This window comes from Pleurodeles waltl, chromosome 8 (genome assembly GCF_031143425.1).
Source record: "Pleurodeles waltl isolate 20211129_DDA chromosome 8, aPleWal1.hap1.20221129, whole genome shotgun sequence".
NCBI lineage: Eukaryota > Metazoa > Chordata > Amphibia > Caudata > Salamandridae > Pleurodeles > Pleurodeles waltl.
In genome coordinates, this window is record NC_090447.1 from 188,743,236 (window position 1) to 188,758,794 (window position 15,559).

Consider the following 15,559-nt stretch of genomic DNA (forward strand, 5'->3'; position numbering starts at 1 on the left):
AGAGAGTTGTGGGAACTTAGAAAAGAAAATGAAAAAAAAATGATTTCTATTTCACTCCATTCAGCTAACTATTCCAGTGATGTTTGTCAAGCCGGTGCTGTGGCTTAGCTGGTTAAAGCTCCTGTCTAGTAAACAGGAGATTCTGAGTTCAAATCTCAGCAGCACCTTCATATTTTTATTCTTAAATTACAGATCAGTTTCCTTAGATATTCTCTGATACAATTAAAAAGTGAAAAATCTGAGTCATCTTACTAATAGACAGTTCATCTTAATATTAAATAAAATTCTGAGAATTTTCATGGTAACAGAAGCAAAACTTTGAATGTAAAATGAAGAGTAAATCAAATAGCAAGGTATATATGAACTAAAACCTTAGAGTTGAAGACAACTGATGTATTCCTCTACAATTATTATTTGTAAACCACTCAAAAATGTAATCTACTTTTATAAGTACTTGTTAACTAAAATGTAGGTATTCTTGTTAAGTGATGGGAAATCCTTTTTTGTTCAACGATTCACCACAGATAAAGAAGACTGCACTAAAGGCACTGAGGGCAAGTCATCTCCACTAAGTCAGTTATTCAATATTTGTAAGATAAGTAGGTGCTGTTGTTTAGTGGTCAAAGCTCCTGTCTCATAACTAGGATGTCCTGTGTTTAAATTCCAGCAACAATTTAGATTTAGTCCAAACTTTTAAAATTCAATTTCTTCAAGTAAACGTTCAATAAAGTTTAAAAACAAGAGTAGTGTTCTGTTGACTTTAGAATGCTTGATCTCCAAATGAAACAAACACTTGGTGTTTTGCAGAATTCGAAAGTAATACCATAAATGAATAGGGGAAAAGAGAATGTCAAAGAAAAGGAAAGAGACGACAAATAAATTAAGAGTTCAATTTAACCAATGCATTTTACTCACAACACATAATTCAATCTTCTATAAGTAGGGTAAGTCACGCATTAAGGAAGTATTCTTAAATAAATTTGATCTTCTCACCTATAGAGTTTGACAACAGAGTTGTATCAACTTAGAAAATAAAATAAAAAAAACAGATTTCTACTGCACTCCATTCTACTAGCAATTGCAGTAAACTTTGCCATGAAAGTTCTCTGGCTTAGTTGCTTTGACTGCCCGTCTAATAAACAGGAGATCCTGAGTTCAAATCTCCACTACACCGTTTTCTTTTTCATAGTTAAATAACAGATTATTTTCATTAGATGATCCTTTGATATAATGTTAAAATGAAAAATTTGAGTAACTTACTATTGAACAGTTCATCTTAATACTAAATAAAATTCAGAGTATTTTCGAGATGACAGAAGCAAGACTGTGAATGTAAAATGAAGGTTATATCAAAGAGGAAGATGAATATAAAATAAAGTGCTAGAGTTGAAGAAGAAAAGTGATACAATCCTCTACAATAATAATTTGTGAGCCACTGAAAAATGTAGTCTACTTTTATGAATACTTTTTAACTAAATCTTAGGTACTCTTCTTAAGTGATGGGGAATTCTTTTATGTTTAACGTAATAACACAGATAAAAGAAGACTCCACAGGAGGTATTGAAAAGCAATAATGGCATCTAAGTCAGTTATTCAATCATTTTGAGAATAATAGGTGCTGTGGCTTAGTGGTTAAAGCACCTGTCTCGTAAACAGGAAATCCTGAGTTCAAATCTCAGCAGCACCTCAGTTTTGCTCCAAACTTATAGAATTGAATTTTTTCAAGTAAATATTAAATACAGTTTCAAAACAAGAGTAGTGTCCTGTTCAATTTTGAATGCTTCATCTCATAATGAAAAAAGCACATGGTATTTTGCAGAATTTCAAAGCAATGCAATGAATGAATAAGGGAAATGAGAATTATAACAAAGAGGAAAGAGAAGAAAATTCAATTTAGAGTTGAATTTTTGTAATGCATTTCACTCACAAGACATAATTCAATATTCTAAAAGAACGGTAAGCCACCTCTTAAGGAAGAATTTTTAAACACATTTAGTGTTCTCACCTATAGTGTTTAAGAAGAGAGTTGTGGGAACTTAGAAAAGAAAATGAAAAAAAAAATGATTTCTATTTCACTCCATTCAGCTAACTATTCCAGGATGTTTGTCAAGCAGGTGCTGTGGCTTAGCTGGTTAAAGCGCCTGTCTAGTAAACAAGAGATCCTGCGTTCAAATCTCAGCAGCACCTTGATATTTTTATTCTTAAATTACAGATCAGTTTCCTTAGATACTCTCTGATACAATTAAAAAATGAAATATCTGAGTCATCTTACTAATAGACAGTTCATCTTAATATTAAATAAAATTCAGAGAATTTTCATGGTAACAGAAGCAAAACTTTGAATGTAAAATGAAGAGTAAATCAAATAGCAAGGTATATATGAACTAAAACCTTAGAGTTGAAGACAACTGATGTATTCCTCTACAATTATTATTTGTAAACCACTCAAAAATGTAATCTACTTTTATGAGTACTTGTTAACTAAAATGTAGGTATTCTTGTTAAGTGATGGGGAATCCTTTTTTGTTCAACGTTTCACCACAGATAAAGAAGACTGCACTAAAGGCACTGAGGACAAGTCATCTCCACTAAGTCAGTTATTCAATATTTGTAAGATAAGTAGGTGCTGTTGTTTAGTGGTCAAAGCTCCTGTCTCATAACTAGGATGTCCTGTGTTTAAATTCCAGCAACAATTTAGATTTAGTCCAAACATTTAAAATTCAATTTCTTCAAGTAAACCTTCAATAAAGTTTAAAAACAAGAGTAGTGTTCTGTTGACTTTAGAATGCTTGATCTCCAAATGAAACAAACACTTGGTGTTTTGCAGAATTCGAAAATAATACCATAAATGAATAGGGGAAAAGAGAATGTCAAAGAAAAGGAAAGAGACGACAAATAAATTAAGAGTTCAATTTAACCAATGCATTTTACTCACAACACATAATTCAATCTTCTATAAGTAGGGTAAGTCACGCATTAAGGAAGTATTCTTAAATAAATTTGATATTCTCACCTATAGAGTTTGACAACAGAGTTGTATCAACTTAGAAAATATAATTAAAAAAAACAGATTTCTACTGCACTCCATTCTACAAGCAATTGCAGTAAACTTTGTCATGAAAGTTCTCTGGCTTAGTTGCTTTGACTGCCCGTCTAATAAAAAGGAGATCCTGAGTTCAAATCTCCACAACACCGTGTTCTTTATCATAGTTAAATAACAGATTATTTTCATTAGATGATCCTTTGATATAATGTTAAAATGAAAAATTTGAGTAACTTACTATTGAACAGTTCATCTTAATAGTAAATAAAATTCAGAGTATTTTCGAGATAACAGAAGCAAGACTGTGAATGTAAAATGAAGGGTATATCAAAGAGGAAGAAAATTGTAAAATAAAGTGCTAGAGTTGAAGAAGAAAAGTGATACAATCCTCTACAATAATAATTTGTGAGCCACTAAAAAATGTAGTCTACTTTTATGAATACTTTTTAACTAAATCTTAGGTACTCTTCTTAAGTGATGGGGAATTCTTTTATGTTTAACGTAATAACACAGATAAAAAAAGACTCCACAGAAGGTATTGAAAAGCAATAATGGCAACTAAGTCAGTTATTCAATCACTTTAGGAGTAAGAGGTGCTGTTGCTTAGTGGTTAAAGTGCCTGTCTCGTAAACAGGAAATCCTGAGTTCAAATCTCAGCAGCACCTCAGTTTTGCTCCAAACTTATAGAATTGAATTATTTCAAGTAAATATTAAATACAGTTTCAAAACAAGAGTAGTGTCCTGTTCAATTTTGAATGCTTCATCTCATAATGAAAAAAGCACATGGTATTTTGCAGAATTTCAAAGCAATGCAATGAATGAATAAGGGAAATGAGAATTATAACAAAGAGGAAAGAGAAGAAAATTCAATTTAGAGTGGAATTTTTGTAATGCATTTCACTCACAAGACATAATTCAATATTCTAAAAAAACGGTAAGCCACCTCTTAAGGAAGAATTTTTAAATAAATTTAGTGTTCTCACCTATAGTGTTTAAGAAGAGAGTTGTGAGAACTTAGAAAAGAAAATGAAAAAAAAATGATTTCTATTTCACTCCATTCAGCTAACTATTCCAGTAACGTTTGTCAAGCAGGTGCTGTGGCTTAGCTGGTTAAAGCACCTGTCTAATAAACAGGAGATCCTGAGTTCAAATCTCAGCAGCACCTTGATCTTTATAATCTTATATTACAGATCAGTTTCCTTAGATACTCTCTGATACAATTAAAAAATGAAAATCTGAGTCATCTTACTAATAGAAAGTTCATCTTAATATTAAATAAAATTCAGAGAATTGTCATGGTAACAGAAGCAAAACTTTGAATGTAAAATGAAGAATAAATCAAATAGGAAGGTATATATGAACTAAAACCTTAGAGTTGAAGACAACTGATGTATTCCTCTACAATTATTATTTGTAAACCACTCAAAAATGTAATCTACTTTTATAAGTACTTGTTAACTAAAATGTAGGTATTCTTGTTAAGTGATGGGGAATCCTTTTTTGTTCAACGTTTCACCACAGATAAAGAAGACTGCACTAAAGGCACTGAGGACAAGCCATCTCCACTAAGTCAGTTATTCAATATTTGTAAGAGTAACTAGGTGCTGTTGTTTAGTGGTCAAAGCTCCTGTCTCATAACTAGGATATCCTGTGTTTAAATTCCAGCAACAATTTAGATTTAGTCCAAACTTTTAAAATTCAATTTCTTCAAGTAAACGTTCAATAAAGTTTAAAAACAAGAGTAGTGTTCTGTTGACTTTAGAATGCTTGATCTCCAAATGAAACAAACACTTGGTGTTTTGCAGAATTCAAAAGTAATAACATAAATGAATAGGGGAAAAGAGAATGTCAAAGAAAAGGAAAGAGACGACAAATAAATTAAGAGTTCAATTTAACCAATGCATTTTACTCAAAACACATAATTCAATCTTCTATAAGTAGGGTAAGTCACTCATTAAGGAAGTATTCTTAAATAAATTTGATCTTCTCACCTATAGAGTTTGACAACAGAGTTGTATCAACTTAGAAAAAAAAAAAAAAAAAGAATTCTACTGCACTCCATTCTACTAGCAATTGCAGAAAACTTTGTCATGAAAGTTCTCTGGCTTAGTTGCTTTGACTGCCCGTCTAATAAACAGGAGATCCTGATTTCAAATCTCCACAACACCATCCTCTTTTGCATAGTTAAATAACAGATTATTTTCATTAGATGATCCTTTGATATAATGTTAAAATGACAAATTTGACTAACTTACTATTGAACAGTTCATCTTAATACTAAATAAAATTCCGAGTATTTTCGAGATGACAGAAGCAAGACTGTGAATGTAAAATGAAGGGTGTATCAAAGAGGAAGATACATATAAAATAAAGTGCTAGAGTTGAAGAAGAAAAGTGATACAATCCTCTACAATAATAATTTGTGAGCCACTGAAAAATGTAGTCTACTTTTATGAATACTTTTTAACTAAATCTTAGGTACTCTTCTTAAGTGATGGGGAATTCTTTTATGTTTAACGTAATAACACAGATAAAAAAAGACTCCACAGAAGGTATTGAAAAGCAATAATGACAACTAAGTCAGTTATTCAATCATTTTAAGAGTAGGAGGTGCTGTGGCTTAGTGGTTGGCTTAGCGCCTGGCTCGTAAACAGGAAATCCTAACTTCAAATCTCAGCAGCACCCCAGTTTTGCTCCAAACTTATAGAATTGAATTTTTTCAAGTAAATATTAAATACAGTTTCAAAACAAGAGTATTGTCCTGTTCACTTTAGAATGCTTCATCTCATAATGAAAAAAACACTTGGTATTTTGCAGAATTTCAAAGCAATGCAATGAATGAATAAGGGAAATGAGAATTATAACAAAGAGCAAAGAGAAGAAAATTAAATTTAGAGTTGAATTTTTGTAATGCATTTCACTCACAAGACATAATTCAATATTCTAAAAGAACGGTAAGCCACCTCTTAAGGAAGAATTTTGAAATAAGTTTAGTGTTCTCACCTATAGTGTTTAAGAAGAGAGTTGTGGGAACTTAGAAAAGAAAATGAAAAAAAAATGATTTCTATTTCACTCCATTCAGCTAACTATTCCAGTGATGTTTGTCAAGCAGGATGCTGTTGCTTAGCTGATTAAAGCACCTGTCTAGTAAACAGGAGATCCTGAGTTCAAATCTCAGCAGCACCTTGATATTTTTATTCTTATATTACAGATCAGTTTCCTTAGATACTCTCTGATACAATTAAAAAATGAAAATCTGAGTCATCTTACTAATAGACAGTTCATCTTAATATTAAATAAAATTCAGAGAATTGTCATGGTAACAGAAGCAAAACTTTGAATGTAAAATGAAGAATAAATCAAATAGGAAGGTATATATGAACTAAAACCTTAGAGTTGAAGACAACTGATGTATTCCTCTACAATTATTATTTGTAAACCACTCAAAAATGTAATCCACTTTTATAAGTACTTGTTAACTAAAATGTAGGTATTCTTGTTAAGTGATGGGGAATCCTTTTTTGTTCAACGTTTCACCACAGATAAAGAAGACTGCACTAAAGGCACTGAGGACAAGTCATCTCCACTAAGTCAGTTATTCAATATTTGTAAGATAAGTAGGTGCTGTTGTTTAGTGGTCAAAGCTCCTGTCTCATAACTAGGATATCCTGTGTTTAAATTCCAGCAACAATTTAGATTTAGTCCAAACTTTTAAAATTCAATTTCTTCAAGTAAACGTTCAATAAAGTTTACAAACAAGAGTAGTGTTCTCTTGACTTTAGAATGCTTGATCTCCAAATGAAACAAACACTTGGTGTTTTGCAGAATTCGAAAGTAATAACATAAATGAATAGGGGAAAAGAGAATGTCAAAGAAAAGGAAAGAGACGACAAATAAATTAAGAGTTCAATTTAACCAATGCATTTTACTCAAAACACATAATTCAATCTTCTATAAGTAGGGTAAGTCACTCATTAAGGAAGTATTCTTAAATAAATTTGATCTTCTCACCTATAGAGTTTGACAACAGAGTTGTATCAACTTAGAAACAAAAAAAAAAAATTCTACTGCACTCCATTCTACTAGCAATTGCAGTAAACTTTGTCATGAAAGTTCTCTGGCTTAGTTGCTTTGACTGCCCGTCTAATAAACAGGAGATCCTGAATTCAAATCTCCACAACACCATGCTCTTTAACATAGTTAAATAACAGATTATTTTCATTAGATGATCCTTTGATATAATGTTAAAATGACAAATTTGACTAACTTACTATTGAACAGTTCATCTTAATACTAAATAAAATTCCGAGTATTTTCGAGATGACAGAAGCAAGACTGTGAATGTAAAATGAAGGGTATATCAAAGAGGAAGATAAATATAAAAGAAAGTGCTAGAGTTGAAGAAGAAAAGTGATACAATCCTCTACAATAATAATTTGTGAGCCACTGAAAAATGTAGTCTACTTTTATGAATACTTTTTAACTAAATCTTAGGTACTCTTCTTAAGTGATGGGGAATTCTTTTATGTTTAACGTAATAACACAGATAAAAATAGACTCCACAGAAGGTATTGAAAAGCAATAATGGTAACTAAGTCAGTTATTCAATCATTTTAAGAGTAAGAGGTGCTGTGGGTTAGGTGTTAAAGTGCCTGTCTTGTAAACAGGAAATCCTGAGTTCAAATCTCAGCAGCACCTTGATATTTTTATTCTTAAATTACAGATCTGTTTCCTTAGATACTCTCTGATACAATTAAAACATGAAAGATCTGAGTCATCTTACTAATAGACAGTTCATCTTAATATTAAATAAAATTCAGAGAATTTTCATGGTAACAGAAGCAAAACTTTGAATGTAAAATGAAGAGTAAATCAAATAGCAAGGTATATATGAACTAAAACCTTAGAGTTGAAGACAACTGATGTTTTCCTCTACAATTATTATTTGTAAACCACTCAAAAATGTAATCTACTTTTATGAGTACTTGTTAACTAAAATGTAGGTATTCTTGTTAAGTGATGGGGAATCCTTTTTTGTTCAACGTTTCACCACAGATAAAGAAGACTGCACTAAAGGCACTGAGCACAAGTCATCTCCACTAAGTCAGTTATTCAATATTTGTAAGATAAGTAGGTGCTGTTGTTTAGTGGTCAAAGCTCCTGTCTCATAACTAGAATGTCCTGTGTTTAAATTCCAGCAACAATTTAGATTTAGTCCAAACTTTTAAAATTCAATTTCTTCAAGTAAACGTTCAATAAAGTTTAAAAACAAGAGTAGTGTTCTGTTGACTTTAGAATGCTTGATCTCCAAATGAAACAAACACTTGGTGTTTTGCAGAATTCGAAAATAATACCATAAATGAATAGGGGAAAAGAGAATGTCAAAGAAAAGGAAAGAGACGACAAATAAATTAAGAGTTCAATTTAACCAATGCATTTTACTCACAACACATAATTCAATCTTCTATAAGTAGGGTAAGTCACGCATTAAGGAAGTATTCTTAAATAAATTTTATATTCTCACCTATAGAGTTTGACAACAGAGTTGTATCAACTTAGAAAAGAAAATAAAAAAAAACAGATTTCTACTGCACTCCATTCTACTAGCAATTGCAGCAAATTTTGTCATGAAAGTGCTCTGGCTTAGTTACTTTGACTGCCCGTCTAATAAACAGGAGATCCTGAGTTCAAATCTCCACAACACCGTGCTCTTTTTCATAGTTAAATAAAAGATGATTTTCATTAGATGATCCTTTGATATAATGATAAAATGAAAAATTTTAGTAACTTACTATTGAACAGTTCATCTTATTACTAAATAAAATTCCGAGTATTCTCGAGATGACAGAAGCAAGACTGTGAATGTAAAATGAAGGGTATATCAAAGAGGAAGATAAATATAAAATAAAGTGCTAGAGTTGAAGAAGAAAAGTGATACAATCCTCTACAATAATAATTTGTGAGCCACTGAAAAATGTAGTCGACTTTTATGAATACTTTTTACCTAAATCTTAGGTACTCTTCTTAAGTGATGGGGAATTCTTTTATGTTTAACGTAATAACACAGATAAAAAAAGACTCCACAGAAGGTATTAAAAAGCAATAATGGCAACTAAGTCAGTTATTCAATCATTGTAGGAGTAAGAGGTGCTGTTGCTTAGTGGTTAAAGCGCCTGTCTCGTAAACAGAAAATCCTGAGTTCAAATCTCAGCAGCACCTCAGTTTTGCTCCAAACTTATAGAATCGAATTTTTTCAAGTAAATATTAAATACAGTTTCAAAACAAGAGTAGTGTCCTGTTCAATTTTGAATGCTTCATCTCATAATGAAAAAAGCACATGGTATTTTGCAGAATTTCAAAGCAATGCAATGAATGAATAAGGGAAATGAGAATTATAACAAATAGGAAAGAGAAGAAAATTCAATTTAGAGTGCAATTTTTGTAATGCATTTCACTCACAAGACATAATTCAATATTTAAAAAAAACGGTAAGCCACCCTCTTAAGGAAGAATTTTTAAATAAATTTAGTGTTCTCACCTATAGTGTTTAAGAAGAGAGTTGTGAAAACTTAGAAAAGAAAATGAAAAAAAAATGATTTCTATTTCACTCCATTCAGCTAACTATTCCAGTGATGTTTGTCAAGCAGGTGCTGTGGCTTAGCTGGTTAAAGCACCTGTCTAGTAAACAGGAGATCCTGAGTTCAAATCTCAGCAGCACCTTGATATTTTTATTCTTATATTACAGATCAGTTTCCTTAGATACTCTCTGATACAATTAAAAAATTCAAATCTGAGTAATCTTACTAATAGACAGTTCATCTTAATATTAAATAAAATTCAGAGAATTGTCATGGTAACAGAAGCAAAACTTTGAATGTAAAATGAAGAATAAATCAAATAGGAAGGTATATATGAACTAAAACCTTAGAGTTGAAGACAACTGATGTATTCCTCTACAATTATTATTTGTAAACCACTCAAAAATGTAATCTACTTTTATAAGTACTTGTTAACTAAAATGTAGGTATTCTTGTTAAGTGATGGGGAATCCTTTTTTGTTCAACGTTTCACCACAGATAAAGAAGACTGCACTAAAGGCACTGAGGACAAGTCCTCTCCACTAAGTCAGTTATTCAATATTTGTAAGATAAGTAGGTGCTGTTGTTTAGTGGTCAAAGCTCCTGTCTCATAACTAGGATATCCTGTGTTTAAATTCCAGCAACAATTTAGATTTAGTCCAAACTTTTAAAATTCAATTTCTTCAAGTAAACGTTCAATAAAGTTTAAAAACAAGAGTAGTGTTCTGTTGACTTTAGAATGCTTGATCTCTAAATGAAACAAACACTTGGTGTTTTGCAGAATTCGAAAGTAATAACATAAATGAATAGGGGAAAAGAGAATGTCAAAGAAAAGGAAAGAGACGACAAATAAATTAAGAGTTCAATTTAACCAATGCATTTTACTCAAAACACATAATTCAATCTTCTATAAGTAGGGTAAGTCACTCATTAAGGAAGTATTCTTAAATAAATGTGATCTTCTCACCTATAGAGTTTGACAACAGAGTTGTATCAACTTAGAAAAAAAAAAAAATTCTACTGCACTCCATTCTACTAGCAATTGCAGTAAACTTTGTCATGAAAGTTCTCTGGCTTGGTTGCTTTGACTGCCCGTCTAATAAACAAGAGGTCCTGAATTCAAATCTCCACAACACCATGCTCTTTAACATAGTTAAATAACAGATTATTTTCATTATATGATCCTTTGATATAATGTTAAAATGACAAATTTGACTAACTTACTATTGAACAGTTCATCTTAATACTAAATAAAATTCCGAGTATTTTCGAGATGACAGAAGCAAGACTGTGAATGTAAAATGAAGGGTATATCAAAGAGGAAGATAAATATAAAAGAAAGTGCTAGAGTTGAAGAAGAAAAGTGATACAATCCTCTACAATAATAATTTGTGAGCCACTAAAAAATGTAGTCTACTTTTTTGAATACTTTTTAACTAAATCTTAGGTACTCTTCTTAAGTGATGGGGAATTATTTTATGTTTAACGTAATAATACAGATAAAAAAAGACTCCACAAAAGGTATTGAAAAGCAATAATGGCAACTAAGTCAGTTATTCAATCACTTTAGGAGTAAGAGGTGCTGTTGCTTAGTGGTTAAAGCACCTGTCTCGTAAACAGGAAATCTTGACTTCAAATCTCAGCAGCACCTCAGTTTTGCTCCAAACTTATAGAATTGAATTTTTCAAGTAAATATTAAATACAGTTTCAAAACAAGAGTAGTGTCCTGTTCAACTTAGAATGCTTCATCTCATAATGAAAAAAGCACTTGGTATTTTGCAGAATTTCAAAGCAATGCAATGAATGAATCAGGGAAATGAGAACTATAACAAAGAAGAAAGAGAAGAAAATTCAATTTAGAGTTGAATTTTTGTAATGCATTTCACTCACAAGACATAATTCAATATTCTAAAAGAACGGTAAGCCACCTCTTAAGGAAGAATTTTTAAACACATTTAGTGTTCTCACCTATAGTGTTTAAGAAGAGAGTTGTGGGAACTTAGAAAAGAAAATGAAAAAAAAATGATTTCTATTTCACTCCATTCAGCTAACTATTCCAGGGATGTTTGTCAAGCAGGTGCTGTGGCTTAGCTGGTTAAAGCGCCTGTCTAGTAAACAGGAGATCCTGAGTTCAAATCTCAGCAGCACCTTGATATTTTTATTCTTAAATTACAGATCAGTTTCCTTAGATACTCTCTGATACAATTAAAAAATGAAAGATCTGAGTCATCTTACTAATAGACAGTTCATCTTAATATTAAATAAAATTCAGAGAATTTTCATGGTAACAGAAGCAAAACTTTGAATGTAAAATGAAGAGTAAATCAAATAGCAAGGTATATATGAACTAAAACCTTAGAGTTGAAGACAACTGATGTATTCCTCTACAATTATTATTTGTAAACCACTCAAAAATGTAATCTACTTTTATGAGTACTTGTTAACTAAAATGTAGGTATTCTTGTTAAGTGATGGGGAATCCTTTTTTGTTCAACGTTTCACCACAGATAAAGAAGACTGCACTAAAGGCACTGAGGACAAGTCATCTCCAGTAAGTCAGTTATTCAATATTTGTAAGATAAGTAGGTGCTGTTGTTTAGTGGTCAAAGCTCCTGTCTCATAACTAGGATGTCCTGTGTTTAAATTCCAGCAACAATTTAGATTTAGTCCAAACATTTAAAATTCAATTTCTTCAAGTAAACCTTCAATAAAGTTTAAAAACAAGAGTAGTGTTCTGTTGACTTTAGAATGCTTGATCTCCAAATGAAACAAACACTTGGTGTTTTGCAGAATTCGAAAGTAATACCATAAATGAATAGGGGAAAAGAGAATGTCAAAGAAAAGGAAAGAGACGACAAATAAATTAAGAGTTCAATTTAACCAATGCATTTTACTCACAACACATAATTCAATCTTCTATAAGTAGGGTAAGTCACGCATTAAGGAAGTATTCTTAAATAAATTTGATCTTCTCACCTATAGAGTTTGACAACAGAGTTGAATCAACTTAGAAAATATAATTAAAAAAAACAGATTTCTACTGCACTCCATTCTACTAGCAATTGCAGTAAACTTTGTCATGAAAGTTCTCTGGCTTAGTTGCTTTGACTGCCCGTCTAATAAAAAGGAGATCCTGAGTTCAAATCTCCACAACACCGTGTTCTTTATCATAGTTAAATAACAGATTATTTTCATTAGATGATCCTTTGATATAATGTTAAAATGAAAAATTTGAGTAACTTACTATTGAACAGTTCATCTTAATACTAAATAAAATTCAGAGTATTTTCGAGATGACAGAAGCAGGACTGTGAATGTAAAATGAAGGGTATATCAAAGAGGAAGATAAATGTAAAATAAAGTGCTAGAGTTGAAGAAGAAAAGTGATACAATCCTCTACAATAATAATTTGTGAGCCACTAAAAAATGTAGTCTACTTTTATGAATACTTTTTAACTAAATCTTAGGTACTCTTCTTAAGTGATGGGGAATTCTTTTACGTTTAACGTAATAACACAGATAAAAAAAGACTCCACAGAAGGTATTGAAAAGCAATAATGGCAACTAAGTCAGTTATTCAATCACTTTAGGTTTAAGAGGTGCTGTTGCTTAGTGGTTAAAGCGCCTGTCTCGTAAACAGGAAATCCTGAGTTTAAATCTCAGCAGCACCTCAGTTTTGCTCCAAACTTATAGAATTGAATTATTTCAAGTAAATATTAAATACAGTTTCAAAACAAGAGTAGTGTCCTGTTCAATTTTGAATGCTTCATCTCATAATGAAAAAAGCACATGGTATTTTGCAGAATTTCAAAGCAATGCAATGAATGAATAAGGGAAATGAGAATTATAACAAATAGGAAAGAGAAGAAAATTCAATTTAGAGTGGAATTTTTGTAATGCATTTCACTCACAAGACATAATTCAATATTCTAAAAAAACGGTAAGCCACCTCTTAAGGAAGAATTTTTAAATAAATTTAGTGTTCTCACCTATAGTGTTTAAGAAGAGAGTTGTGAGAACTTAGAAAAGAAAATGAAAAAAAAAAGATTTCTATTTCACTCCATTCAGCTAACTATTCCAGTGACGATTGTCAAGCAGGTGCTGTGGCTTAGCTGGTTAAAGCACCTGTCTAGTAAACAGGAGATCCTGAGTTCAAATCTCAGCAGCACCTTGATATTTATAATCTTATATTACAGATCAGATTCCTTAGATACTCTCTGATACAATTAAAAAATGAAAATCTGAGTCATCTTACTAATAGACAGTTCATCTTAATATTAAATAAAATTCAGAGAATTGTCATGGTAACAGAAGCAAAACTTTGAATGTAAAATGAAGAATAAATCAAATAGGAAGGTATATATGAACTAAAACCTTAGAGTTGAAGACAACTGATGTATTCCTCTACAATTATTATTTGTAAACCACTCAAAAATGTAATCTACTTTTATAAGTACTTGTTAACTAAAATGTAGGTATTCTTGTTAAGTGATGGGGAATCCTTTTTTGTTCAACGTTTCACCACAGATAAAGAAGACTGCACTAAAGGCACTGAGGACAAGTCATCTCCACTAAGTCAGTTATTCAATATTTGTAAGATAAGTAGGTGCTGTTGTTTAGTGGTCAAAGCTCCTGTCTCATAACTAGGATATCCTGTGTTTAAATTCCAGCAACAATTTAGATTTAGTCCAAACTTTTAAAATTCAATTTCTTCAAGTAAACGTTCAATAAAGTTTAAAAACAAGAGTAGTGTTCTGTTGACTTTAGAATGCTTGATCTCCAAATGAAACAAACACTTGGTGTTTTGCAGAATTCAAAAGTAATAACATAAATGAATAGGGGAAAAGAGAATGTCAAAGAAAAGGAAAGAGACGACAAATAAATTAAGAGTTAAATTTAACCAATGCATTTTACTCAAAACACATAATTCAATCTTCTATAAGTAGGGTAAGTCACTCATTAAGGAAGTATTCTTAAATAAATTTGATCTTCTCACCTATAGAGTTTGACAACAGAGTTGTATCAACTTAGAAAAAAAAAAAAAAAAAGAATTCTACTGCACTCCATTCTACTAGCAATTGCAGTAAACTTTTTCATGAAAGTTCTCTGGCTTAGTTGCTTTGACTGCCCGTCTAATAAATAGGAGATCCTGAATTCAAATCTCCACAACACCATCCTCTTTTGCATAGTTAAATAACAGATTATTTTCATTAGATGATCCTTTGATATAATGTTAAAATGACAAATTTGACTAACTTACTATTGAACAGTTCATCTTAATACTAAATAAAATTCAGAGTATTTTCGAGATGACAGAAGCAAGACTGTGAATGTAAAATGAAGGGTATATCAAAGAGGAAGATAAATATAAAATAAAGTGCTAGAGTTGAAGAAGAAAAGTGATACAATCCTCTACAATAATAATTTGTGAGCCACTGAAAAATGTAGTCTACTTTTATGAATACTTTTTAACTAAATCTTAGGTACTCTTCTTAAGTGATGGGGAATTCTTTTATGTTTAACGTAATAACACAGATAAAAAAAGACTCCACAGAAGGTATTGAAAAGCAATAATAGTAACTAAGTCAGTTATTCAATCATTTTAAGAGTAAGAGGTGCTGTGGCTTAGTGGTTAAAGCGCCTGTCTTGTAAACAGGAAATCCTGAGTTCAAATATCAGCAACACCTCAGTTTTGCTCCAAACTTATAGAATTTATTTTTTCAAGTAAATATTAAATACAGTTTCAAAACAAGAGTAGTGTCCTGTTCACTTTAGAAGGCTTCATGTCATAATGAAAAAAGCACTTGGTATTTTGCAGAATTTCAAAGCAATGCAATGAATGAATAAGGGAAATGAGAATTATAACAAAGAGGAAAGAGAAGAAAATTCAATTTAGAGTTGAATCTTTGTAATGCATTTCACTCACAAGACATAATTC

General features: G+C 31.1%; 11 non-coding genes across 11 annotated transcripts; all 11 read left to right on the top strand.

Moving 5' to 3' along the window:
• Positions 1 to 93: 93 nt before the first annotated feature.
• Positions 94 to 167, top strand: TRNAT-AGU (transfer RNA threonine (anticodon AGU)). The gene has a single exon. It is a non-coding gene; the product is annotated as a tRNA-Thr (tRNA).
• A 1,447-nt stretch (positions 168 to 1,614) lies between these two features.
• Positions 1,615 to 1,687, top strand: TRNAT-CGU (transfer RNA threonine (anticodon CGU)). The gene has a single exon. It is a non-coding gene; the product is annotated as a tRNA-Thr (tRNA).
• Positions 1,688 to 2,113: 426 nt separating this feature from the next.
• Positions 2,114 to 2,187, top strand: TRNAT-AGU (transfer RNA threonine (anticodon AGU)). Its single transcript has one exon. It is a non-coding gene; the product is annotated as a tRNA-Thr (tRNA).
• A 1,448-nt stretch (positions 2,188 to 3,635) lies between these two features.
• TRNAT-CGU (transfer RNA threonine (anticodon CGU)) lies at positions 3,636 to 3,708 on the top strand. The gene has a single exon. It is a non-coding gene; the product is annotated as a tRNA-Thr (tRNA).
• Positions 3,709 to 4,134: 426 nt separating this feature from the next.
• TRNAI-AAU (transfer RNA isoleucine (anticodon AAU)) lies at positions 4,135 to 4,208 on the top strand. The gene has a single exon. It is a non-coding gene; the product is annotated as a tRNA-Ile (tRNA).
• A 4,981-nt stretch (positions 4,209 to 9,189) lies between these two features.
• Positions 9,190 to 9,262, top strand: TRNAT-CGU (transfer RNA threonine (anticodon CGU)). The gene has a single exon. It is a non-coding gene; the product is annotated as a tRNA-Thr (tRNA).
• Positions 9,263 to 9,689: 427 nt separating this feature from the next.
• On the top strand, positions 9,690 to 9,763 carry TRNAT-AGU (transfer RNA threonine (anticodon AGU)). Its single transcript has one exon. It is a non-coding gene; the product is annotated as a tRNA-Thr (tRNA).
• A 1,934-nt stretch (positions 9,764 to 11,697) lies between these two features.
• Positions 11,698 to 11,771, top strand: TRNAT-AGU (transfer RNA threonine (anticodon AGU)). Its single transcript has one exon. It is a non-coding gene; the product is annotated as a tRNA-Thr (tRNA).
• A 1,448-nt stretch (positions 11,772 to 13,219) lies between these two features.
• Positions 13,220 to 13,292, top strand: TRNAT-CGU (transfer RNA threonine (anticodon CGU)). Its single transcript has one exon. It is a non-coding gene; the product is annotated as a tRNA-Thr (tRNA).
• Positions 13,293 to 13,718: 426 nt separating this feature from the next.
• On the top strand, positions 13,719 to 13,792 carry TRNAT-AGU (transfer RNA threonine (anticodon AGU)). The gene has a single exon. It is a non-coding gene; the product is annotated as a tRNA-Thr (tRNA).
• Positions 13,793 to 15,235: 1,443 nt separating this feature from the next.
• On the top strand, positions 15,236 to 15,308 carry TRNAT-UGU (transfer RNA threonine (anticodon UGU)). Its single transcript has one exon. It is a non-coding gene; the product is annotated as a tRNA-Thr (tRNA).
• The last annotated feature ends 251 nt before the right edge of the window (positions 15,309 to 15,559 follow it).